Genomic DNA, 25,008 nt, shown 5'->3' with positions numbered 1-25,008 from the left:
TGCCAAAGACCCTTCTCGATTTAATTATACAAGGTCAGGTATTGTTCACCAGTGGTTCAATTGTCTTATGCTATCAACAAAACCTAGCATAGTGTTCTGCTCTTAAAAGACCCTCAGTCAATGCCACCTAATAGCACTGAGTGCGTTGTGAGGTTTCTAAAGGAAAGTACTCTGTGCCTCTTTTAAAGGGCAAAGCCCAGATCTGGTTAAATATATAGCTTTTAAATCAACACATACCCTTTTAGACCTTTAATCAATTGTATTTCTAAGAATTGACTGTAGTTTGCATTTTTCTAAGAGCTTTTGGCCTAGGTAGTTTGGATCAATTTTCCTGGAAATAAAATTGGCAGCCACTGTTTGTCGGTGAAGGCAGTGGAAAGGAATGAGAAAAAAACACAAAACTCTCACAAAGGAATACAATGTTTCTCTTTAACTTTATCTGCAGAGTTTAGAAATAAAATATAGCAAAAATAATTATCTACTTGCTTAAGAAATATTCTCTGATGCTCCAGGGTTCTAAATGGTAAGCAAAGGCAGTCATTTACAACTAAAATCTTGAGAAGTAATGAACATGGATTCACCACTTCTAAAACAGAGTCTTTGGCATCATAGCACACCTTAAAAACAGGCTACGAGGAATGTTGGACATGCAGAGGATAAGGCACACTGACTTCAGGATAGCAGGTCACTGAGCGGAAGGATGGACGGAAATGAGATGGGGGAGGGTTATAAAGGCAAATCCAGCTGGATCTGTATGATTTATTTAAAAAGAAAAGTTCTTGAGCAAACCTGGCAAAAGGAAAACATCCTTTCATTTGGGGTTAATTACCAGATACGGAAACTGTTGTGTTACTCCTTGTATTTTCCATTTATTATTCTGTTTCAAGTTGTGAAGTAGAAAAGTTACTGGTATGTCACAAATATAACCCTTATATTTCGTTGTCAATTGACACTTTGATAGTAGTCAATTAAATCTGCTTAATATATATTAAGCACTTAATATATACTTAGTTCCATGATGATAACATGGACTAGTAACCTATGAATTCCTGCTCTCAGGAAGTTCACAGGATAGAAGGAGAATAAATAAGTAAATTCTATAAATATAAATGACTCAACATATATTAGAAATGTTTGAGATCTTCAGGAATTTTGAAGGTGGAGGGGGTTGAGGTGGGAATTCTGGAGAGGAGACAAACTGAAAAAAGCAATCAGGCAGGAAACTCAGTATATGTTTGGGAAATTCTGAATCATACAGTTCAGTTTAAACTCTGGTCATAGGCATGTAAGCCAGGAGACCTTTAGCAGGCATGGTTGCCTGGGGATGCAGCACACATTTTCTTATATACTCTAGAAGAATGAAAACTGGATTCTAACTTCCAAGTCACAACAGAAAATAAAAGAAAATGTAACATCATTTTCTAATATTTTTGCTGTACATCACTGTTCTCAATTTTTTATTTTTTTAAAGAGAAGGCAATCATGAGTTTTGGGATTAATGTAAGCTACAAGTCAATCAGAAGATAGTACAGCTCCCAGCATTTTCCAAGTTTATGTTTCCAAGTGGTTCTATTTTAAAATTTTCTCCATCTATGCATTGAATAAATTGGTAATGTAACATTTAAGGAAATAATATTAAACAGGCAAGTGGAAATTAGCAGGAAGCCAATTCGTAGGAAATTTTAATGTATCACTTCCAGTTCTTAACAAAAACATATGCAAAAAGTAGGTTGTAAGGTTTCTAAATAGATAAATAGCAAAATATGTACCTTATAAATGTAGATGATGGCTCTCTTCAAATGTTCACCTGATAGAGATAAAATTGGGATAAAAGTCAACACAGTATCAGAGTCAGCCTAATGGAGAAGGTGACACTGATTGTACTAGCTTAGCAAAGAAGCAGAACGTACTGCTTGATGAAATCATCTGTATTTGCTCTGCACTGTATTAAAGCTCTTAGACACCTGGCTAGTGAGTATTTCAAATGTGGCTGGTGTGACTCAGGAACTGAGGTTTTAATTTGATTTAATTTTAATTGATTTAAATTTAAATAGTCAAATGCAGGGTCGTTACTTATTTATCAGATACACCTTTAGTATTTTATATTTTATGTTTCCAAGCGGTTGAATTTTAAAATTTCTTCCATCTATCGTTAATCTCAGGTTTTGCTGAAAGGTGGATTAGGAAGGCATGTGTTAATTCTGCCTATTTAAATAATGAGTGCTTTCTTTGTAGCCTGAAGTAAGTCTCAGTTTTGTAAATGTGACTTGGATGCATATAGCACACTGTGTACAAGGCTTAGTGATGTCAGTCAGCAGTAGCTCAATTGCTGAAGCGGAGTGGATGTGATTTCAGAGGCTCTGCAGTTAATACTGTTGTGTTATAAAGGAATCTGGCCAGAGTATATACAGATACTGTGCATTTAAGAATTTTTTTTTAGCAATAGTTCGGGTAGGTACCAAAAAAGAATCAGTAGTACCTAGCTAACAATTATTCTGATGGTAAAGGTCTTTTTACTAAAATGCTAGTCTAATAGACAGTAACATTGAATTAAAGCTCCTTAGTTTTCTGAGAGCTAGTGAAAAATAATTTAATGCTTTGAACATATTCTTTATACATTTAGTAAGTATATTTTATGGATGGTAGTGTGTTTTCATATCATCTGATTAAACAGAAAAGCAGGACACCATCTCAAATGCCCTGAAATATCTGAATTGTTCAATAGTTGCACTGTTTATTCTGATCAGTTTCAAAAAGCAGCAAGCGATTTATTGTGCCAGTCATTTAAAGGAACGCCCTCAAGATTAGTGTCCTAGATTGACGATTTAACATATTTCTCTTTGTACAACTTTTGGAATCGTGTTCTCTTTCCAAATAAAGGCAAACATGCATTTAAGCTATCAAGAATATAGAAGAACTAAATCAACGCAGTGACCCTCATATGAAGCCACTATCATGACAAATGAATTTATATCATCCAGGAAAAATATGTGCATTCAAAAGTGACCAGAAAAATAGAACATAGCTATAAACAATATGAGAAGGCTAGCATGTGGATAATATTTCAGAAACATCCAAAGCAACTTGGAAAAATTAATTTTCTGAAGATTAAAAATAATTGTGTAAGATTAAGCATTTCAACCATAGAGCATTTGAACTACAAAAGTTCTGTCTGTGGAAGTTTTTTCTAGAAGTGTGCACCTAGTATCAATTCTAATTTGTCAAAAGTCTGAGAATAAGAAATTGGGAACCGCCTACTGGTACTTTCATATGGTATCATACATTCTGCCAAATGAACATTAATAACATTAGATATTACTGTCAGTTTCACTTTTACTGTTTCATTTATTTGACCAGATCAAGACAATAGAATATCCCCAAAAAGAGGAAACTTAGATTCACATCAGTATGTGTTTGCATACATGTGCATAAGTGTGTATATGCATGTATGTTTATATACACATATAAACACATGTGTGTACTATATACATACAATTAGAAATATAAAATTGGATCTGCCAAAGCCCAGGTACCCTTTTCTTTAGGCCAATTCCAAGTATCAAATACTGTATGATTTCACTTATTTGTAGAATATAAAAACAAAGCAAAATAGAATGAACAGAACAGCAATAGGCTCATAGACACTGAGAAGGGACTGGTGCTTGTGGTAGGGAAGGGGTTAGAGCAGGTAGGGGGAAGAGGGGTAAAGGGGCACAAAAATTCTCTATTATAGTGTAAGTTGGTCACAGGGATGGTAGTACAGCATGGAGAATATAGTCAGTGATTCTATAACATCTTCCTATGTTGACAGATAGTAACTGTACTAGTGGGGGAAGAATTTAATAATATGGGTAACTGTTGAACAACTGTGTTATATATTTGAAACCAATGTAAGATTGTATATCAATGATATTGCAATAAAAATAAATTTTAAAAACCTAAAAATTACAAAAATTGGGTCTTTTTATGAAATAAAATATAAAACAAATTTTAAATACTTATAAAATATAAAACATGAGTCTTTATACCCCATACTTCACACATCTGGGACTTATGGGAATAAAATTTAGAAATAAAGTTTTTTTGAACTAAACTACTGGAAAGTAATTTGCTTTTATGAGAATTTAGAGAAGCAGTTGTTGCACATTACACAAATCATTAGTTTCTATGTTGTGTTTAATACTAAAAATAAATGTGATATTTTGTTGAGAAAGCCAACTAAAACCTGGAAATGAGGCACAAAGGAGAATTATGTTCTTTCAATGTCACACTGGAGCTTTATCTATCAAACTAGGTCATCGATTTTTAAGGAAATGAGACTTATTTGACTTACTATTTACTATTAACCAGGACCCAGATTCTGTAAAGTTAGAGATTAACTTGATGTAATAGATAATATGCAGATTATTTTGGTACAGTAGTGATGCAACTGATTTCTGTCTTACATAGAGGGTAATCCCCAAGGTAATGATTTTATTAATCATTTTAAAAAACCTAAGTTATCTTTTTCCAATTTCTTTTACTTATTTATATTTTACTTATTTTATACTTCACTTATTTTATTTGTCTTTCTGTTGGCCCATTGTGAATTAGTCAAACAAAACTTTGAAACATGCTCACTGTGAATTTATATGATAATATGCTTTTAACATTGTGTTCTTGATCACCATTATATTTTGTTGGTACGATTTTAGAAGCTAGTACAATTTAATGGAATACCTAGTGATATATATCATTAGGGGAAAAAAAAACATAAAGTTATGTGTTATTTGAGGCTGAAGTAAGCAGAGAAAGAGGACCATCTCTGTGTGAAATAGCTTACAGTGCTCCACGGACCATCTGCTCATCACAGTCAATGCAATGACCACCAGGAGTAAAAGGAGGCAAATCTGTAAACTTCCAATTTAGTAGTGTTTTAAACCATCATTATCATTAAAGCAAAGTTCATTAAATTATCTGTTGTGCTGAGTAGGAGATAGATCAATTTAACAACATGGTTCTTGCCTACTAAGAATGAACAAATTGAAATAGATACCAGTGATAAATTCAAGAGCAAACTGACATACACATTAGTTTATCACCATCAATAGATTAAATGAATAAGATGAACATTTATTTATTTATTTGCAATTTTATTTTTATTTATTTATTTTTAATTGAAGTGTAGTTGATATACAATATTGGTTTCAGGTATACATCACATGAACAATTAAAAGTAAAAGAAGGAAAAGTGTGGATATCATTCAGAAGTTAAGCAACACTATAGTCTTAACTCAGTCTTGTGAGTGAATTACAACTTCCAACTCTATTTTGGGAGACTCGATTATAAGAGCTGACTGGATGTTTTTGTGTATTTTAGAAAATTTTAGTCTAGTCAATGAACCAAGGGTTATAGCTGGAAATTACTATTAAGTACCAGGGAGAAAGAACCCCTAAAAACTATGAGCTGATTTCTTGGCTTGAGGAACTTGCCTAAATAATGTGTTCTGTTCATCAGTCTTATCTCAGTTACGGTATTCTTTTCCTGTGCAACCTGTTTGTCAGTAGTAATTGTAGAACTCTGCAACAGCCTTTGAAATACTTATTTTGAAACCAGGATCTAGGTAGTAGGTGGGCTCCTTCATACTGGGATGTCACTGCTTCTAGGCCCTTACAAGGGACAGAGCTGAGAAGTTTCACAGTGACCATACCGAGACCTCCAACTTCAGTCCAACTCCAGAGGCTTCTCTCTCAACTGTCCACAATTCATATTTTTCCTCCTTCCTTCCACAGTTGAGGACCATGACTAGAACACGTAGTGATGTCACCTCTTTCAGTCCTGATATTGTTAATATGTATCTTGTCCCTTTTTTCTTGGCTAATTTGGCTGAGGACTTACCAATTTATTTGATCTCAAAGGATCATCTTTTGCCTGCTTTGTTACAAAGGCACAGACAAAGATGAGAAAGAACATGTAGCATCATGCTCTGGGATGTAGTGATTTTTCTCTTTTTAGTTATGTTTGTTTTGATATTTAATATTTTCTATCTTCAAGTTATATGGAAGGTACAATTTTTGTATAGTTTTTTTTCCCCTAGATTTCTATTGTTTTGGAGGGATTATTGAGAGAGGGTTCGCTTGGAGGTCACTGTTGTCTTTCAGTGTCTAGAAATATAGAGTATTTACAGAGTATTATTTATTTTTATTTTATTTATTTATTTATTTTTTTTGAGAGGGCATCTCTCTTATTTATTGATCAAATGGTTGTTAATAACAATAAAATTCTGTATAAGGGACTCAATGCTCAATGCACAATCATTAATCCACCCCAAGCTTAATTCTTGTCAGTCTCCAATCTTCTGAAGCATAATGAACAAGTTCTTACATGGAGAACCATACAAGGGCAGTCATCACAGAAACTTTCGGTTTTGATCACGCATTATGAACTATAAACAATCAGGTCAAATATGAATATTTCTTTGATTTTTATACTTGATTTATATGTGAATCCCACAATTCTCCATTATTATTATTATTATTATTATTATTTTTAAATAAAATGCTGAAGTGGTAGGTAGATGCAAGATAAAGGTAGAAAACATAGTTTAGTGTTGTAAGAGAGCAAATGTAGATGATCAGGTGTGTGCCTGTAGACGAAGTGTTAATCCAAGCTAGACAAGGGCAATAAAACATCCACGGATGCACAAGATTTCTCTCAAAACAGTGGGGGTGAGGTTCTAAGCTTCACCCCTGTTGATCCCCAATTTCTCACCTGATGGCCCCCCTGCGACTGTGCCTGTCTTAGGTTGTTCCTCCCTTGAGGAATCTTACCTGTCTCTGGCTAACCAGTCATCTTCCAGGGCCATACAGGGAAATGTAAAGTTGGTAAGTGAGAGAGGCAATATTGTTTGAAAAGGTTAGCTTTTTACTTCTTTGCAGATTTATGCCCTGTGGCTTCTATGCCCAGCATTTGTCTTGAGGTATCTTTACCACTTGGAAGAATTATGATACTCGGTAATTTCCATATGAGGCACGAATTCTACTTAGAGGTTGTAATTATGAAGGAAGAAGAGAAGCTATAGAAGTAGCAAACGGAAGAAAACATGGGAAGATTATTTCTTTGACATATCTTCTTGTAGTGTAACATAAGCGTGTATAGGTTTTAAATTACTAATTAAATTGCATGCACACATTAACATAATAGGAATACAGCTACATAACCAAAGCAGACCTACAATTACCAGCCATCTCCAGTGAAACCAAAAAAACCAGTTAGGCACCCTAGGCATTTGTGAAAACTTATCAATGATATGATGGATATTGTCCAACTGAACTTGAACAGTCTGAGAGAAATCAGAAGAATTAAAACAACCCATTCCTGGGAACTGTTCACATCCCATATGTTCTTTTAACAGTAGATAGTCTGTAGTTGTAAGATTTTGAAGCGCTACAACTTGCACTTCTCCTAATTCTTGGTTGAGTTCTAACAGTATAGATCCAGTCAAATTTGTTGTTTTACTGTATGCACAGGCCAGCTTAGATATCTCCTTCTTCATTCCCATGGCAAGTCCAGGAACCGGTGGGATGAGTGCATCTACAGCTGTAGCAGTGCGTGGATCTTTGTTGAGGTTTTTTGATGATCATCTTCTGGCATGACTCTTTCAGAGAGTGCTGATGTTCGAAGTTCTTCTTCATATCATATCTTAGTTCATTTTCTGGGTAGCCAAATTAGGCTTTGATCCTCTGTATAAATACAAACAGACCCTTTGCCCACACTTTGATATGCCTTTTATGCCATTGTGTAGAACTCATTGGAGGTAACCACACAGGAACAGCTTTTTTTTTTTAAGAGAAAGGTGTATTATCAGAAAAATGTACCTCCATAGCCGATCATCTGACACCCTTTAAGTGATCAAAATTAAGGATATTTAAAGCATGCATTAATCGTTGATTTACAGTTAGTTTTATCCTATAAGGGAGTAATCCTCCTTTTCTTTCTATTGTTTTTTTCTTTTTGTTATCATTAATCTACACTTACATGAAGAATATTATGTTTACTAGGCTCTCCCCTTTACCAGGTCCACCCTATAAACCCCTTTACAGTCACTGTCCATCAGCATAGCAAAATGTTGTAGAATCACTACTTGTCTTCTCTGTGTTGTACAGCCCTCCCCTTTCTCCCCCCCTTATGCATGCTAATCTTAATACCCCCATTCTTCTCCCCCCCCTTATCCCTCCCTACCCACACATCCTCCCCAGTCCCTTTCCCTTTGGTACCTGTTAAACCCATTCTTGGGTTCTGTGATTCCTCTGCTGTTTTGTTGCTTCAGTTTTTCCTTTGTTCTTATACTCCATAGATGAGTGAAATCATTTGGTATTTCTCTTTCTCCACTTGGCTTATTTCACTGAGCATAATACCCTCCAGCTCCATCCATGTTGCTGCAAATGGTAGGATTTGCCCTCTTCTTATGGCTGAGTAATATTCCATTGTGTATATGTACCACATCTTCTTTATCCATTCATCGATCGATGGACACTTAGGTTGCTTCCAATTCTTGGTGATTGTAAATAGTGCTGTGATAAACATAGGGGTGCATCTGTCTTTTTCAAACTTGATTGCTGCATTCTTAGGGTAAATTCCTAGGAGTGCAATTCCTGGGTCAAATGGTAAGACTGTTTTGAGCATTTTGATGAACCTCCATACTGCTTTCCACAATGGTTGAACTAATTTACTTTTCCACCAGCAGTGTAGGAGGGTTCCCCTTTCTCCACAGCCTCGCCAACATTTGTTGTTGTTTGTCTTTTGGATGGCAGCCATCCTTACTGGTGTGAGGTGATACCTCATTGTAGTTTTAATTTGCATTTCTCTGATAATTAGTGATGTGGAGCATCTTTACATGTGTCTGTTGGCTACCTGTATTAACTTTTTGGAGAACTGTCTGTTCAGTTCCTCTGCCCATTTTTTAATTAGGTTACTTGGTTTTTGTTTGTTGAGGCTTGTGAGCTCTTTCTATATTTTGGACGTCAAGACTTTATTGGATCTGTCATTTACAAATATATTCTCCCATACTGTAGGGTTCCTTTGTTCTATGATGGTGTCTTTTGCTGTACAGAAGCCTTTCAGCTTAATATAGTCCGACTTGTTCATTTTTGCTGTTGTTTTCCTTGCCCGGGGAGATATGTTCAAGAAGAGGTCACTCAGGTTTATGTCTAAGAGGTTTTTGCCTATGTTTTCTTCCAAGAGTTTAATGGTTTCATGACTTACATTCAGGTCTTTGATCCATTTTGAATTTACTTTTGTATATGGGGTTAGACAATGGTCCAGTTTCATTCTCCTACATGTAGCTGTCCAGCTTTGCCAGCACCATCTGTTGAAGAGACTGTCATTTTTCCATTGTATGTCCATGGCTCGTTTATCAAATATTAATTGACCGTATGTGTTTGCCTTAATGTCTGGAGTCTCTAGTCTGTTCCACTGGTCTGTGGCTCTGTTCTTGTGCCAGTACCAAATTGTCTTGATTACTATGGCTTTATAATAGAGCTTGAAGTTGGGGAGTGAGATCCCCCCTACTTTATTCTTCTTTCTCAGGATTGCTTTGGCTATTCGGGGTCTTTGGTGGTTCCATATGAATTTTTGAATTATTTGTTCCAGTTCATTGAAGAATGTTACTGGTAATTTGATAGGGATTGCATCAAATCTGTATATTGCTTTGGGCAGGATGACCATTTTGATGATATTAATACTTCCTAGCCACGAGCATGGGATGAGTTTCCATTTGTTAGTTTCCCCTTTAATTTCTCTTAAGAGTGACTTGTAATTTTCAGAGTATAGGTCTTTCACTTCTTTGGTTAGGTTTATTCCTAGGTATTTTATTCTTTTTGATGAAATTGTGAATGGAATTGTTTTCCTGATTTCTCTTTCTATTGGTTCATTGTAGTGTATAGAAAAGCTACAGATTTCTGTGTGTTAATTTTGTATCCTTCAACTTTGCTGTATTCTGATATCAGTTCTAGTAGTTTTGGGGTGGAGTCTTTAGGGTTTTTTATGTACAGTATCATGTCATCTGCAAATAGTGACAGTTTAACTTCTTCTTTACCAATCTGGATTCCTTGTATTTCTTTGTTTTGTCTGATTGCCATGGCTAGGCATCCAGTACTATGTTTAATAGCAGTGGGGAGAGTGGGCATCCCTGTCTAGTTCCTGATCTCAGAGGAAAAGCTTTCAGCTTCTCGCTGTTCAGTATAATGTTGTCTGTGGGTTTATGATATATGACCTTTATTATGTTGAGGTACTTGCCCTCTATTCCCATTTTGCTTAGAGTTTTTATCATGAATGGATGTTGAATTTTGTCAAATGCTTTTTCAGCATCTATGGAGATGATCATGCGGTTTTTGTCTTTCTTTTTGTTGATGTGGTGGATGATGTTGATGGATTTTCGAATGTTGTACCATCCTTGCATCCCTGGGATGAATCCCACTTGGTCATGGTGTATGATCCTTTTGATATATTTTTGAATTCGGTATGCTAATGTTTAGTTGAGTATTTTTGCATCTACGTTCATCAGGGATATTGGTCTGTAGTTTTCTTTTTTGGTGGGGTCTTTGCCCGGTTTTGGTATTAGGGTAATGTTGGCTTCATAGAATGAGTTTGGGAGTATTCCCTCCTCTTCTATTTTTTGGAAAACTTTAAGGAGAATGGGTATTATGTCTTCCCTTTATGTCTGATAAAATTCCTAGGTAAATCCATCTGTCCCGGGGGTTTTGTTCTTTGGTAGTTTTTTGATTACCACTTCCATTTCGTTGCTGTTAATTGGTCTGTTTAGATTTTCTGTTTCTTTCTGGGTCAATCGTGGAAGGTTGTATTTTCCTAGGAAGTTGTCCATTTCTCCTAGGTTTCCCAGCTTGTTAGCATATAGGTTTTCATAGTATTTTCTAATAATTCTTTGTATTTCTGTGGGGTCTGTCACGATTTTTCCTTTCTCATTTCTGATTTTGTTGATGTGTGTTGACTCTCTTTTCCTCTTAATAAGTCTGGCTAGAGGCTTATCTATTTTGTTTATTTTCTCGAAGGACCAGCTCTTGGTTTCATTGATTTTTGCTATTGTTTTATTCTTCTCAATTTTATTTATTTCTTCTCTGATCTTTATTCTGTCCCTTCTTCTGCTGACCTTAGGCCTCATTTGTGCTTCTTTATCTAGTTTCGATAATTGTGACATTAGACCATTCATTTGGGATTGTTCTTCCTTCTTTAAATATGCCTGGATTGCTATATACTTTCCTCTTAAGACTGCTTTTGCTGTGTCCCACAGAAGTTGGGGCTTAGTGTTGTTGTTTTCGTTTGTTTCCATATATTGCTGGATCTCCATTTTGATTTGGTCATTGATCCATTGATTATTTAGGAGCGTGTTGTTAAGCCTCCATGTGTTTGTGAGCCTTTTTGCTTTCTTTGTACAGTTTATTTCTAGTTTTATGCCTTTGTGGTCTGAAAAGTTGGTTGGTAGGATTTCAATCTTTTTGAATTTTCTGAGGCTCTTTTTGTGGCCTAGTATGTGGTCTATTCTGGAGAATGTTCCATGTGCACTTGAGAAGAATGTGTGTCCTGCTGGTTTTGTATGTAGAGTTCCATAGATGTCTGTTAGGTCCATCTGTTCTAGTGTGTTGTTCTGTGCCTCTGTGTCCTTACTTATCTTCTGTCTTTTGGATCTGTCCTTTGGAGTGAGTGGTGTGTTGCAGTCTCCCAGAATGAATGCACTGCGTTCTATTTCCTCCTTTAGTTCTGTTAGTATTTGTTTCAGATATGTTTGTGCTCCTGTATTGGGTGCATATATATTTATAATGGTTATATCCTCTTGTTGGACTGAGCCCTTTATCGTTATGTAATGTCCTTCTTTGTCTTTCGTTACTTTCTTTATTTTGAAGTCTGTTTTGTCTGATATTAGTATTGCGACACCTGCTGTTTTCTCTCTGTTGTTTGCATGAAATATCTTTTTCCATCCATTGATTTTAAGTCTGTGCATTTCTTTGGGTTTGAGGTGAGTCTCTTGTAAGCAGCATATGGATGGATCTTGCTTTTTTATCCATTCTGTTACTCTGTGTCTTTTGATTGGTGCATTCAGTCCATTTACATTTAGGGTGATCATTGAAAGATATGTACTTATTGCCATTGCAGGCTTTAAGTTTGTGGTTACCAAAGGTTCAGGGTTAGCTTCTTTACTATCTTACTGTCTAACTTAACTCGCTTGTTGAGCTATTATAAACATGGTCTGATGATTCTTTATTTCTCTCCCTTCTTATTCCTCCTCCTCCCTTCTTCATATGTTGGGTGTTTTGTTGTGTGCTCTTTTTAGGAGTGCTCCCATCTAGAGCAGTCCCTGTAAGATGCCCTGTAGAGGTGGTTTGTGGGAGGCAAATTCCCTCAACTTTTGCTTGTCTGGGAATTGTTTAATCCCTCCTTCATATTTAAATGATATTCGTGCTGGATACAGTAGTCTTGGTTCGAGGCCCTTCTGTTTCATTGCATTAAGTATATCATGCCATTCTCTTCTGGCCTGTAGGGTTTCTGTTGAGAAGTCTGATGATAGCCTGATGGGTTTTCCTTTGTAGGTGACCTTTTTTTTCTCTCTGGCTGCCTTTATTACTTTGTCCTTGTCTTTGATCTTTGCCATTTTAATTATTATGTGTCTTGGTGTTGCCCTCCTTGGATCCCTTGTCATGGGAGTTCTGTGTACCTCTGTGGTCTGAGAGGCCATTTCCTCCCCTAGTTTGGGGAAGTTTTCAGCAATTATTTCTTCAAAGACACTTTCTATCCCTTTTTCTCTCTCTTCTTCTTCTGGTTCCCCTATAATGCGGATATTGTTCCATTTAGATTGGTCAATCAGCTCTCTTAGAATTCTTATATTCCTGGAGATCCTTTTTGTCTCTCTCTGCATCAGCTTCTCTGTGTTCCTGTTCTTTGTTTTCTAGTCCATTAATGGTCTCTTGGATCTTGTCTGTTCTGTTTTGAAGTCCTTCCCAAGCTTGTTTTATTTCTGTATTCTCCTTCCTTAGTTCTTGCATATTTCTCTGCAATTCAATCATCATGGTTATGACTTTTGTTTTGAATTCTTTTTCAGGAAGACTGGTTAAATCTATCTCCCCAGGTTCCTTCTCAGGGGAAGATGTAGCAGATGCCGAAGCTGTCTGGGTTAGTCTTGTCTGGATCATATTTTTTTGCCTTTTCATGTTGACAGGTGCTATTGACTGTCAGCTGGGAGGGCCAAAATTTTCACTTGCTACTGGCCTTTCTTTACTGGGACAACTGCGACCCCTAGTGGCTTGTGTTGAACAATTGCGTGTAGAGTGGGTCTTTGTGTCTTGCCCGGCCGGTATGGAGGAAGCTCCCTTGCTGAGGGTGTTGCCAGCCTCCAGCTGCTTCTCTGCTATGGTGGGGCCTCGGAGGGGTAATGGACGGGGTGCTGTTTGGCTGTTTACCTCTGTGAGGGGGTCTCAGAGATGTTGCCCAGGGGTTTAGTGCACCCGGGTTTCCCTGGAATTTCCAGCTGCTGGACTGTGACCTGGGTTGTTTCCATCCAGCTGTTGCGTCCCTGTCCCTTTAAGACTTTCAAAAAGCACTTGTTTTTCTTTGTCACAGGGGCATCAGCTTCGGGACCTGCTTGGAGTTCTTGCTGCCCTGTTTCCCTAGTTTCCAGCACCCCACGCATGCACTGTGTCTGCGCTCTTCTGCAGATAGCTAGGGCTGGGTGTTTAGCAGTCCTGGTCTCCCTCTCCCTCCCGCTCCGACTCCTCTCCTCCCGCGGGGAGCTGGGGTGAGGGGCACTCAGGTCCCACCGGGCCGTGGGTTGTATCTTACCCCTTTCACCAGGCACTGGACTCTCGCACGTGTGGATGTTGTCTGGCTGTTTTCCTGTGTCTTCTGGTCTCTCTTTTAGGATTAGTTATATTTGTTGTATTTTCAAAAATATATATGTTTTTGGAAGGAGATTCCCACTGTCCTACTCATGCCGCCATCTTGGCTCTGCCCTTATTTATTTTTATTTATATATAGATATTTATTTATTTTTATTGAAATATAATTGGCATACAATATTATGTTGATTTCAGGTATCCAACATAGTGATTCAACATTTATATACACTATGAAATGCTCACTGCAGTAAGTGTACTTACCATCAGTCACCATACACCTTATCACAATATCATTGCCAATCCTCCCTATGCTGTATTTTTTAACCTGGTGACTTATTTATTTTATTACTGGAATTTTGTACCTCCTAATTCCCTTCACCCATTTATGCAGTAGAAGTACTGCATGCTATTTCTACTTTTAATTTTTTGAGGAACCTCCATGCTGCTTTCCACAGTGGCTGCACCAACTTACAGTCCCATCAGCAGTGGACCCCAAGGGCTCCCTTTTCTCCACATCCTCACCAACACTGATGCCTTGTCTTTTTTTTATTTCTAACTTGTTTTTTGCTTTCCTTATTTCTTTTTGGTTTCTATTGTGTTTCTATCTTCTTTTGTCTCCAGAAATTTTTTGATTTCCTCTTTGATTTCTTCACTGACCCATTGGTTGTTTAGTAGTATGTTGTTTAGCCTGCACGTTTTTGTGTTTTTTTTCCAGTTTTTTAAATTGATTTATAGTTTCATACCATTGTGATTGGAAAAGATGCTTGATATGATTTCAGTCTTCTTGAGTTTATTGAAACTTGTTTTGTGGCCTCAGATATGATCTGTCCTGTGGAATATCCTGAAAAGAATGTGCATTCTGCTGTTTTATATGGAATGCTCTCTAATATTTGTTACATCCACCTTGTCTAATGTGGCTTTTGAAGCCATCATTTCCTTATTGATTTTCTGTCTGGATCTCACACTCTTGATGTAAGTATGGTGTTAAAGTCCCCTAGATTATACTGTTATAATACTACCAGATTCACCTTTTGTCTCTTAATATTTGCCATATATATTTAGGTGTTCCTCTGTTGGATGCATCAATTGTTATATCCTCCTGGTACATTGATCCCTTTGTCGTTATATAATATCCTTCTTTGTCTCTTGTTTTAGAGTCTATTTAGTCTGATGTAAGTATTGCTACTCTATTCTTCTTGCTTCCATTTGCATGGAATTTTTTTCCATCCCTTCACTTTCACTCTGTGTGTCTTTAGGTCTGAAGCAAATCTCTTGTAGGCAGCATTTAGATCATACTGGTTTTTCTAACCATTATGCCACCTCTGTCTTTTGATTGGTGCATTCAGTCCATTTACATTTAAGGTAATTATTAATAGGCATGTACTTATTGTGATTTTGTTAATATTTTTCTGATTATTTTTGAAGTTCTCTGTTCCTTCTTTTCCTCTCTTCCCTTGTGAGTGATGATTTTACTAGTGTTACTCTTAGATTCTTTTTTTTCTTCCTTTTTTTTGTATCTGTTATAGGTTTTCAGTTTGTGGTTACCATGAGGTTCCTATATAGCATCCTATGTATATAGCAGTCTATACTGAGTTGATGGTTACTTAAGTTCAAAACACATCCCCAAAGGACTAAATTTTTACTCCTCCCCTCATTGTATGTGATGTCTTCTTTTATATCTTTTTATTATGTGAGTCTCTCAATTAATTTTGTAGATGTAATTGATTTTACTACTTCTGTCTTTTAAACTTCACTGGCTTTTAAGTGATTGGTCTTCTAGTTTTACTTTGTTTGCTTTTCCTCATGAAATTTTACCTTTCCTAATTTTCTCACTTCTAGTTATGACCTATTGTTTATTGCTTAAAGGAGTCCCTCTCTCATTCCTTCTAAGGCCACTTGAGTGCTGGTGAACTCTTTTAAGTTTTGCATGGGAAGCTCTTTCTCTCTCCTTCAATTCGGAATGACAGCCTTACCCAGTAGAGTATTTTTGGTTGTAGGTTTTTCCTTTCAGCACTTTGAATATATCATGCTCTCCCTTCTGGCTTGCAAAGTTTCTGCTTAAAAATCAGCCCATAGCCTTATGAGATTTCCCTTGTATGAAATTTGTTGTTTTTTTCTTGCTGCTTTTAAGAGTCTCTATTTTTTATTCTTTGCCATTTTAATTATTACTTGTCTTGATTATTACAGACCTTTTGGGGTTCTTCTTGTTTTGGCTCTCTCTGTTCCCTGGACCTGAATGTCCATTTCCTTTGCCAGGTTAGGGAAGTTTATAACTATTATTCAGATAAGTTTTCCACCCTTTTCTCTCTTTTTTCTTTTTTTGGACCCCTACAACATGAACATTACTATGCTTGACACTGTTCCAAAGGTCCCATAACTTATCCACATTTTTTAAAATTATTTTTTTCTGTTTGCTCTTCAGCTTTCCATTGCCCCATCTTTCATATTGCTGATCAATTCTTCTGCACCCTCTGATCTGCAGTTGATTCCCTCTCATGTATTTTTCATTTTTTATTGTATTCTTCAACTCTGATTGGTTCTTTTTATATTTTCTCTCCTTACTGAAGTTCTCCCTGAGCTCACCCACTCTTCGCTTAAGTCTGCTGAGCCATTATTTTGACCATTATTTTGACTGTTTACTAGGTATATAGCATAACTCTGGTTCATTTAGTTCTTTTTCTGAGTTGTGTCTTGTTCTTACATTTGGAGCATATCCCTCTGTGTCCTCATTTTGTTTCTGTGTTTGCTTTTATGAATGAGGCAGTTACTGCTCCCAGTGTCCAAGGAAGGCCTTGCATAGGAATATCCCCTGGGTAGGCTGTATACCTAGTGGCTTTTGCTGGCTGGCTGGAGCCCTATTGGATGTGGACTTGGAATCCATGGGCACTCTGCTATGGGGACCCCTGGTGGGGTGCCTGGGGCTGAAACCAACATGGGCTGCTTTCAGGACACTCAGTGCAGGAGGTACCCTGGCAAGGAGGCTGGAGCTGAAGCGAGTAGGGCTGGGAGTCCTGGGTGCTTTGTTCCCAGCTGCCTTGGTAGGTTGGCTGGAGCTTGGATGAGCACAGACAGAAGGGCTGCCTGGGGGAGTATCTGCAGCTGCTGTAGGCTAAGGGCTTGGTGCTCACTAAGCTGGCTGGTCAGCTAGAGCACCTGGATGCTGCTCCCATCTGTACTATTGAGGTGGATAGAGAATATAAACGTTGACATTCTCTAGCACCTCTGATCCCAGCGAGAGTTCTAGCAGTTTCCCCACCATTTAGCAGATGCTCTTGGGTTAGTAAGTGGGTTTCCTTCACTTCTTTTCCAGTTTCTCTTTAAACCAGTTTTTCTGTGCCCCAATGTGGGCAAATCTGCATGCAGATCCTTCAGTGATATTCTTCTCTATTGTATTTCCTAGCTTCTGAGGTGGAAATTCCCATCATTCCCGAGTCCCTGTTTCTCCTGCCATTCTCTGTGTGGTCCTTCTGTCCTTTGCTGTGCACAAGCTGTTCAATCAGCCCTCAGTTCTCTAGAAGGAACTGTATTTTATGTAAGTGTATACTCAGTGTGTTTGTGGGAGGAAGTGACTTCAGGGTCTTCCTCTACAGCCATCCTGACTCTTCCTGTACCAGGATAAAGATTTGTTATCTATTAATCCAATGCTGGCTTGAGAATGTTTTAATGTGAAACAGTTATTGGTTATATTACTATGTTAATTTTTTTTTTGAGAGGGCATCTCTCATATTTATTGATCAAATGGTTGTTAACAACAATAAAATTCTGTATAGGAGACTCAATGCACAATCATTAATCAACCCCAAGCCTAATTCTCAACAGTCTCCAATCTTCTGAAGCATAACAAACAAGTTCTTACATGGTGAACAAGTTCTTACATAGTCAATAAGTTCTTACATGGTGAACAGTGCAAGGGCAGTCATATCACAGAAACTTTCGGTTTTGATCACGCATTATGAACTATAAACAATCAAGTCAGATATGATTATTCGTTTGATTCTTATACTTCATTTATATGTGAATCCCACATTTCTTCCTTATTATTATTATTATTCTTTTAAATAAATTGCTGAAGTGGTAGGTAGATGCAAGATAAAGGTAGAAAACATAATTTAGTGCTGTAAGAGGGCAAATGTAGATGATCAGGTCTGTGCCTATAGACTAAGTATTAATCCAAGCTAGACAAGGGCAACAAAACATCCACGGATGCAGAAGATTTCTCTCAAAACGGGGGGTGAGGTTCTAAGCCTAACCTCTGTTGATCCCCAATTTCTCACCTGATGGCCCCCCTGCGACTGTGCCTGTCTTAGGTTGTTCCTCCCTTGAGGAATCTTACCCGTCTCTGGCTAACCAGTCATCTTCCGGGGCCATACAGGGAAATGTAAAGTTGGTAAGTGAGAGAGAAGCCTTATTGTTTGAAATGGTTAGCTTTTTATTTCTTTGCATATTTATGCCCTGTGGCTTCTATGCCCAGCATTTGTCTTGAGGTATCTTTACCACTTGGAAGAATTATGATACTTGGTAATTTTCGATATGAGGCACGAATTCTATTTAAGGGTTGTAATTAGGAAAGAAGAAGAAATGCTATACAAGTAGCAGATGGAAGAAAACCTGGGAAGATTGATTATTTCTTTGCCATATCTTCTTGTAGAGTAACATAAGCATGTATAAGTTTTAAACTACTAATTAAATTGTGTACACACATTAACATAATAAGAATACAGCTACATAACAAAAGCAGACCTACAATTACCAGCCATATCCAGTGAAAGCAAGAAAACCAGTTAGGTACCCTAGGCATTTGTGAAAACTTATCAATGATATGATGGATATTGTCTAACTGAATTTGAATAGTTTGAGAAAAATCAGACAAAATAAAACAACACATTCCTGGAAACTGTTCACATCCCATATGTTCTTTTAACAGTAGATATTCTATAGTCGCACAATTTTGGAGCACTGCAACTTGCACTTCTCCTAATTCTTGGTTGAGTTCCGACAGTATAGATCCAGTCAAATTTGTTGTTTTACTGTATGCACAGAGCAGCTTAGATATCTCCTTCTTCATTCCAATGGCAAGTCCAGGAACCAGTGGGATGAGTGCATCTACAACTGCAACAGCGCCAGGATCTTTGTTGAAGTTTTTTGATGATCATCTTCTGGAATGATTCTTCCAGAGGATGTTGATGTTGGAAGTTCTTCTTCATATCGTATCTTAATTCCTCTTCTGGGTAGCCAAATTAGGCTTTGATCCTCTGTATAAACACAAACAAACCCTTTGCCCACACTTTGATATGACCTTTATACCATTGTGGAGAACCTATTGGAGATCACCACACAGGAACTGCTTTTTTTTTTTTTTTTAAGAGAAAGGAATATTATCAGAAAAATGTACTTCCATAGCTGATCATCTGACACCCTTTAAAAGATGAAAATTAAGGATATGTAAAGCATGTATTAATCGTTGATTTGCAGTTAGTTTTATCCTATGAGGGAGTAATTCCCTTTTTCTTTCTCTCTTATTTTATCATTAATCTACAGTTACATGAAGAATATTATGTTTACTAGGCTCTCCCCTATACCAACCCCATTACAGTCTCCCCTCACAAACCCCATTACCGTCACTCTCCGTCAGCATAGCAAAATGTTGTAGAATCACTACTTGTCTTCTCTGTGTTGCACAGCCCTCCCCTTTCTCCCACACCCCACATTATGCATACTAATCATAATACCCCCTTTCTTCTTCCCCCCCTTTATCCCTCCCTACCCACCCATCCTCCCCAGTCCCTTTCCCTTTGGTACCTGTTAGTCCATTCTTGGGTTCTGTGGTTCTGCTGCTGTTTTGCTCCTTCAGTTTTTCTTTGTTCTTATACTCCACATATGAGTGAAATCATTTGGTACTTGTCTTTCTCCACCTGGCTTATTTCACTGAGCATAATACCCTCTAGCTCTATCCATATTGTTGCAAATGGTAGAATTTGTTTTCTTCTTATGGCTGAATAATATTCCATTGTGTATATGTACCACATCTTTATCCATTCATCTACTGATGGACACTTAGGTTGCTTCCATTTCTTGGCTATTGTAAATAGTGCTGTGATAAACATAGGGGTGCATCCGTCTTTTTCAAACTGGAGTGCTGTATTCTTAGGGTAAATTCCTAGGAGTGGAATTCCTGGGTCAAATTGTAAGTCTATTTTGAGCATTTTGATGAACCTCCATACTGCTTTCCACAATGGTTGAACTAACTTACATTCCCACCAGCAGTGTAGGAGGGTTCCCCTTTCTCCACAAACTCGCCAACATTTGTTGTTGTTTGTATTTTGGAAGGTAGCCATCCTTACTGGTGTGAGGTGATATTTCATTGTGGTTTTAATTTGCATTTCTCTGATAATTAGCGATGTGGAGCATCTTTTCATGTGTCTGTTGGCCATCTGAATTTCTTTTTTGGAGAACTGTCTGTTCAGTTCCTCTGCCCATTTTTTAATTGGATTATTTGTTTTCTGTTTGTTGAGGTGGGTGAGCTCTTTATATATTTTGGATGTCAAGCCTTTATCATATCTGTCATTTACAAATATAATCTCCCATACTGTAGGGTTCCTTTTTGTTCTATTGATGGTGTCTTTTGCCGTACAGAAGCTTTTCAGCTTAATATAGTCCCACTTGTTCATTTTTGCTGTTGTTTTCCTTGCCCGGGGAGATATGTTCAAGAAGAGGTCACTCATGTTTATGTCTAAGAGATTTTTGCCTATGTTTTTTTCTAAGAGTTTTATGGTTTCATGACTTACATTCAGGTCTTTGATCCATTTTGAATTTACTTTTGTGTATGGGGTTAGACAATGGTCCAGTTTCATTCTCTTACATGTAGCTGTCCAGTTTTGCCAGCACCATCTGTTGAAGAGACTGTCATTTCGCCATTGTATGTCCATGTCTCCTTTATCAAATATTAATTGACCATGTATGTTTGGGTTAATGTCTGGAGTCTCTAATCTGTTCCACTGGTCTGTGGCTCTGTCCTTGTGCCAGTACCAAATTTTCTTGATTACTATGGCTTTGTAGTAGAGCTTGAAGTTTGAGAGAGAGATCCCCCCGACTTTATTCTTCTTTCTCAGGATTGCTTTGGCTATTCAGGGTCTTTGATGTTTCCATATGATTTTTTGAACTATTTGTTCCAGTTCATTGAAGAATGTCGCTGAAAATTTGATAGGGATTGCATCAAATCTGTATATTGCTTTGGTCAGGATGGCCATTTTGATGATATTAATTCTTCCTAGCCAAGAGCATGGGATGTTTCCATTTGTTAGTGTCCCCTTTAAGTTCTCCTAAGAATATCTTGTAGTTTTCAGGGTATAGGTCTTTCACTTCTTTGGTTAGGTTTATTCCTAGGTATTTTATTCTTTTGATGCAATTGTGAATGGAGTTGTTTTCCTGATTTCTCTTTTTATTGGTTCATGGTTAGTGTATAGGAAAGCCACACATTTCTGTGTGTTAATTTTGTATCCTGCAACTTTGCTGTATTCCGATATCAGTTCTAGAAGTTTTGGAGTGGAGTCTTCAGGGTTTTTTATGTACAATATCGTGTCATCTGCGAATAGTGACAGTTTAACTTCTTCTTTACCAATCTGGATTCCTTGTATTTCTTTGTTTTGTCTAATTGCCATGCCTAGGACCTCCAGTACTATGTTTAATAACAGTGTGGAGAGTGGGCATCCCTGTCTAGTTCCCAATCTCAGAGGAAAAGCTTTCAGCTTCTCGCTGTTCAGTATGATGTTGGCTGTGGGTTTATCATAGATGGCCTTTATTATGTTCAAGTACTTGCCCTCTATCCCCATTTTGCTAAGAGTTCTTATCATGAATGGGTGTTGAATTTTGTCAAATGCTTTTTCAGCATCTATGGAGATGATCATGTGGTTTTTGTCCTTCTTTTTGTTGATGTGGTGGATGATGATGAAGATGGATTTTCGAATGTTGTACCATCCTTGCATCCCTTGGGTCAATCCCACTTGGTCGTGGTGTATGATCCTTTTGATATGTATTTGAATTCGGTTTGCTAATACTTTATTGAGTATTTTTGCGTCTATGTTCATCAAGGATATTGGTCTGTAATTTTCTTTTTTTGGTGGGGTCTTTGCCTGGTTTTGATATTAGGGTGATGTTGACTTCATTGAATGAGTTTGGGAGTATTTCCTCCTCTTCTGTTTTTTGGAAAACTTTAAGGAGAATAGGTATTATGTCTTCGCTGTATGTCTGATAAAATTCCGAGGTAAATCCATCTGGCCCGGGGTTTTTTTTCTTGGGTAGTTTTTTGATTACCATTTCAATTTCTTTGCTCATAATTGGTTTCTTTAACTTTTATGTTTCTTTTTGGGTCAGTCTTGGAAGGTTGTATTTTTCTAGGAAGTGTCCATTTCTTTTAGGTTTTTCAGCTTGTTAGCATATAGGTTTTCATAGTAGTCTTTAATAATTCTTTGTATTTCTGTGGAGTCTGTCGTGATTTTTCCATTCTCATTTCTGTTTCTGTTGATTTGTGTTGATTCTCTTTTTCTCTTAATAAGTTTGGCTAGAGGCTTATCTATTTTGTTTATTTTCTCAAAGAACCAGCTCTTGGTTTCATTGATTTTTTTCTATTGTTTTATTCTTCTCAATTTTGTTTATATCTTCTCTGATCTTTATTATGTCCCTCTTTCTGCTGACTTTAGGCCTCATGTGTTCTTCTTTTTCCAGTTTCGATAATTGTGACATTAGACTATTCATTTGGGATTGTTCTTCCTTCTTCAAGTGTGCTTGGATCGCTGTGTACTTTCCTCTTAAGACTGCTTTCGCTGCGTCCCACAGAAGTTGGGGCTTTGTGTTGTTGTTGTCATTTGTTTCCATATATTCCTTGATCTCTATTTTAATTTGTTCATTGATCCATTTATTATTTAGGAGCATGTTGTTAAGCCTCCATGTGTTTGTGAGCCTTTTTGTATTCTTTGTAGAATTTATTTCTAGTTTTATACCTTTGTGGTCTGAAAAGTTGGTTGGTAGAATTTCAATCTTTTGGAATTTACTGAGACTCTTTTTGTGGGCTAGTATGTGATCTATTCTGGAGAATGTTCCATGTGCACTTGAGAGGAATGTGTATCCTGTTCCTTTTGGATGTAGACTTCTATAGATGTCTTTTAGGTCCATCTGTTCTAGTGTGTTGTTCAGTGCCTCCGTGTCCTCACTTATTTTCTGCCCAGTGGATCTATCCTTTGGGGTGAGTGGCGTGTTGAAGTCTCCTAAAATGAATGCATTGCATTCTATTTCCCCCTTTAGTTCTGTTAGTATTTGTTTCACATATGCTGATGCTCCTGTGTTGGGTGCATATATATTTAGAATGGTTATATCCTCTTGTTGGACTGAGCCCTTTATCATTATGTAATGTCCTTCTTTATCTCTTGTTACTTTCTTTGTTATGAAGTCTATTTTTTGATACTAGTACTGCAACCCTGCTTTTTCTCTCTGTTGTTTGCCTGAAATATGTTTTTCCATCCCTTGACTTTTAGTCTGTACATGTCTTTGGGTTTGAGGTGCGTTTCTTGTAAGCAGCATATAGATGGGTGTTGCTTTTTTATCCATTCTATTACTCTGTTTTCTTTTGATTGGTGCATTCAGTCCATTTACATTAGGGTGACTATTGAAAGATATGTACTTATTGCCATTGCAGGCTTTAGATTTTTGGTTACCAAAGGTTCAAGGTTAGCTTCTTTAGTATCTTACTGCCTAACTTAACTCACTTATTGAGCTTTTATATACACTGTCTGGAGATTCTTTTCTTCTCTCTCTTCTTAGTCCTCCTCCTCCATTCTTTATATGTTGGTTGTTTTATTCTGTGCTCTTTCGTGTTTCCTTTAACTGATTTTAGTGGGTAGTTGATTTTATCTTTTGCCTTTAGTTAGTATTTGGTTGGTCTGCTTTCTTTGCTGTGATTTTATTTTCTCTGGTGACATCTGTTTAGTCTTAGGAGTGCTCCCATCTAGAACACTCCCTCTCGAATACCCTGTAGAGGTGGTTTGTGGGAGGCAAATTCCCTCAGCTTTTGCTTGTCTGGGAATTGTTTAATCCCTCCTTCATATTTAAATGATAATCGTGCTGGATACAGTATCCTTGCTTCAAGGCCCTCTGTTTCATTTCATTAAATATATCGTGCCATTCTCTTCTGGCCTGTAAGGTTTCTGCTGAGAAGTCTGATGATAGCCTGATGGGCTTTCCTTTATAGGTGACCTTTTTCTCTCTATTTGCCTTTAAAACTCTTTCCTTGTCCTTGATCTTTGCCATTTTAATTATCATGTGTCTTGGTGTTGTCCTCCTTGGGTCCTTTCTGTTGGGAGTTCTGTGTATTTCCGCGGTCTGTTCAATTATTTCCTCCCCCAGTTTGTGGAAGTTTTCAGCAATTATTTCTTCAAAGACACTTTCTCTTCCTATTTCTCTCTCTTCTTCTTCTGGTACCCCTGTAATATGGATATTTTTCCTTTTGGATTGGTCACACAGTTCTCTTAGTATTGTTTCATTCCTGGAGATCCTTTTATCTCTCTCTGTCTCAGCTTCTATGCGTTCCTGTTCTCTGGTTTCTATTCCATCAGTGGCCTCTTGCATTCTATCCATTCTGCTTATAAACCCTTCCAGAGTTTGTTTCACTTCTGTAATCTCCTTCCGGACATCTGTAATCTCCCTCCGGACTTCATCCCTTAGCTCTTGTATATTTCTCTGCATCTCCGTCAGAATGTTTATGATTTTTTATTTTGAATTCTTTTTCAGAAAGACTGGTTAGGTCTGTCTCCTCAGGTGTTGTGTCTCTCATCTTTGTCTGCCTGAAATTTTGCCTTTTCATGGTGATAGGAATAGTTTGCAGAGCTGGGATGAGTAACGGCTGGAAGAACTTCCCTTCTTGTTGGTTTGTGGCCTTCCTCTCCTGGGAGAACAGCGACCTCTAGTGGCTTGTGCTGGGCCGCTGCACGCAGATGGGGCTTCTGTTTCTTGCCTGGCCGCTATGGAGTTAATCTCCGCTGTTGCTGTGGGCGTGGCCTGGCTCGGGCAGCTGCTCCAAAATGGTGGAGCCACGTTGGAGGAGGAATGGCCAGGAGGCTCTTTATCTCCGTGAGG

General features: G+C 37.5%; 1 long non-coding RNA gene across 1 annotated transcript in view; it reads right to left on the bottom strand.

Moving 5' to 3' along the window:
- The window catches only part of LOC130680379 (uncharacterized), a 425,533-nt gene extending 400,846 nt beyond the window's left edge, over nt 1-24,687 (bottom strand). The window contains exon 1 of the long non-coding RNA XR_008993368.1: nt 24,586-24,687. This is a non-coding gene — a long non-coding RNA (uncharacterized LOC130680379). The remainder of the gene's footprint in view (nt 1-24,585) is intronic.
- Nucleotides 24,688-25,008: the final 321 nt, after the last annotated feature.

The sequence above is a fragment of the Manis pentadactyla genome, chromosome 13, assembly GCF_030020395.1.
Source record: "Manis pentadactyla isolate mManPen7 chromosome 13, mManPen7.hap1, whole genome shotgun sequence".
In the NCBI taxonomy this organism is placed as follows: domain Eukaryota; kingdom Metazoa; phylum Chordata; class Mammalia; order Pholidota; family Manidae; genus Manis; species Manis pentadactyla.
Note: the sequence above shows the minus strand (reverse complement) of the source record. Positions and strands in the feature narration are given on the sequence as shown.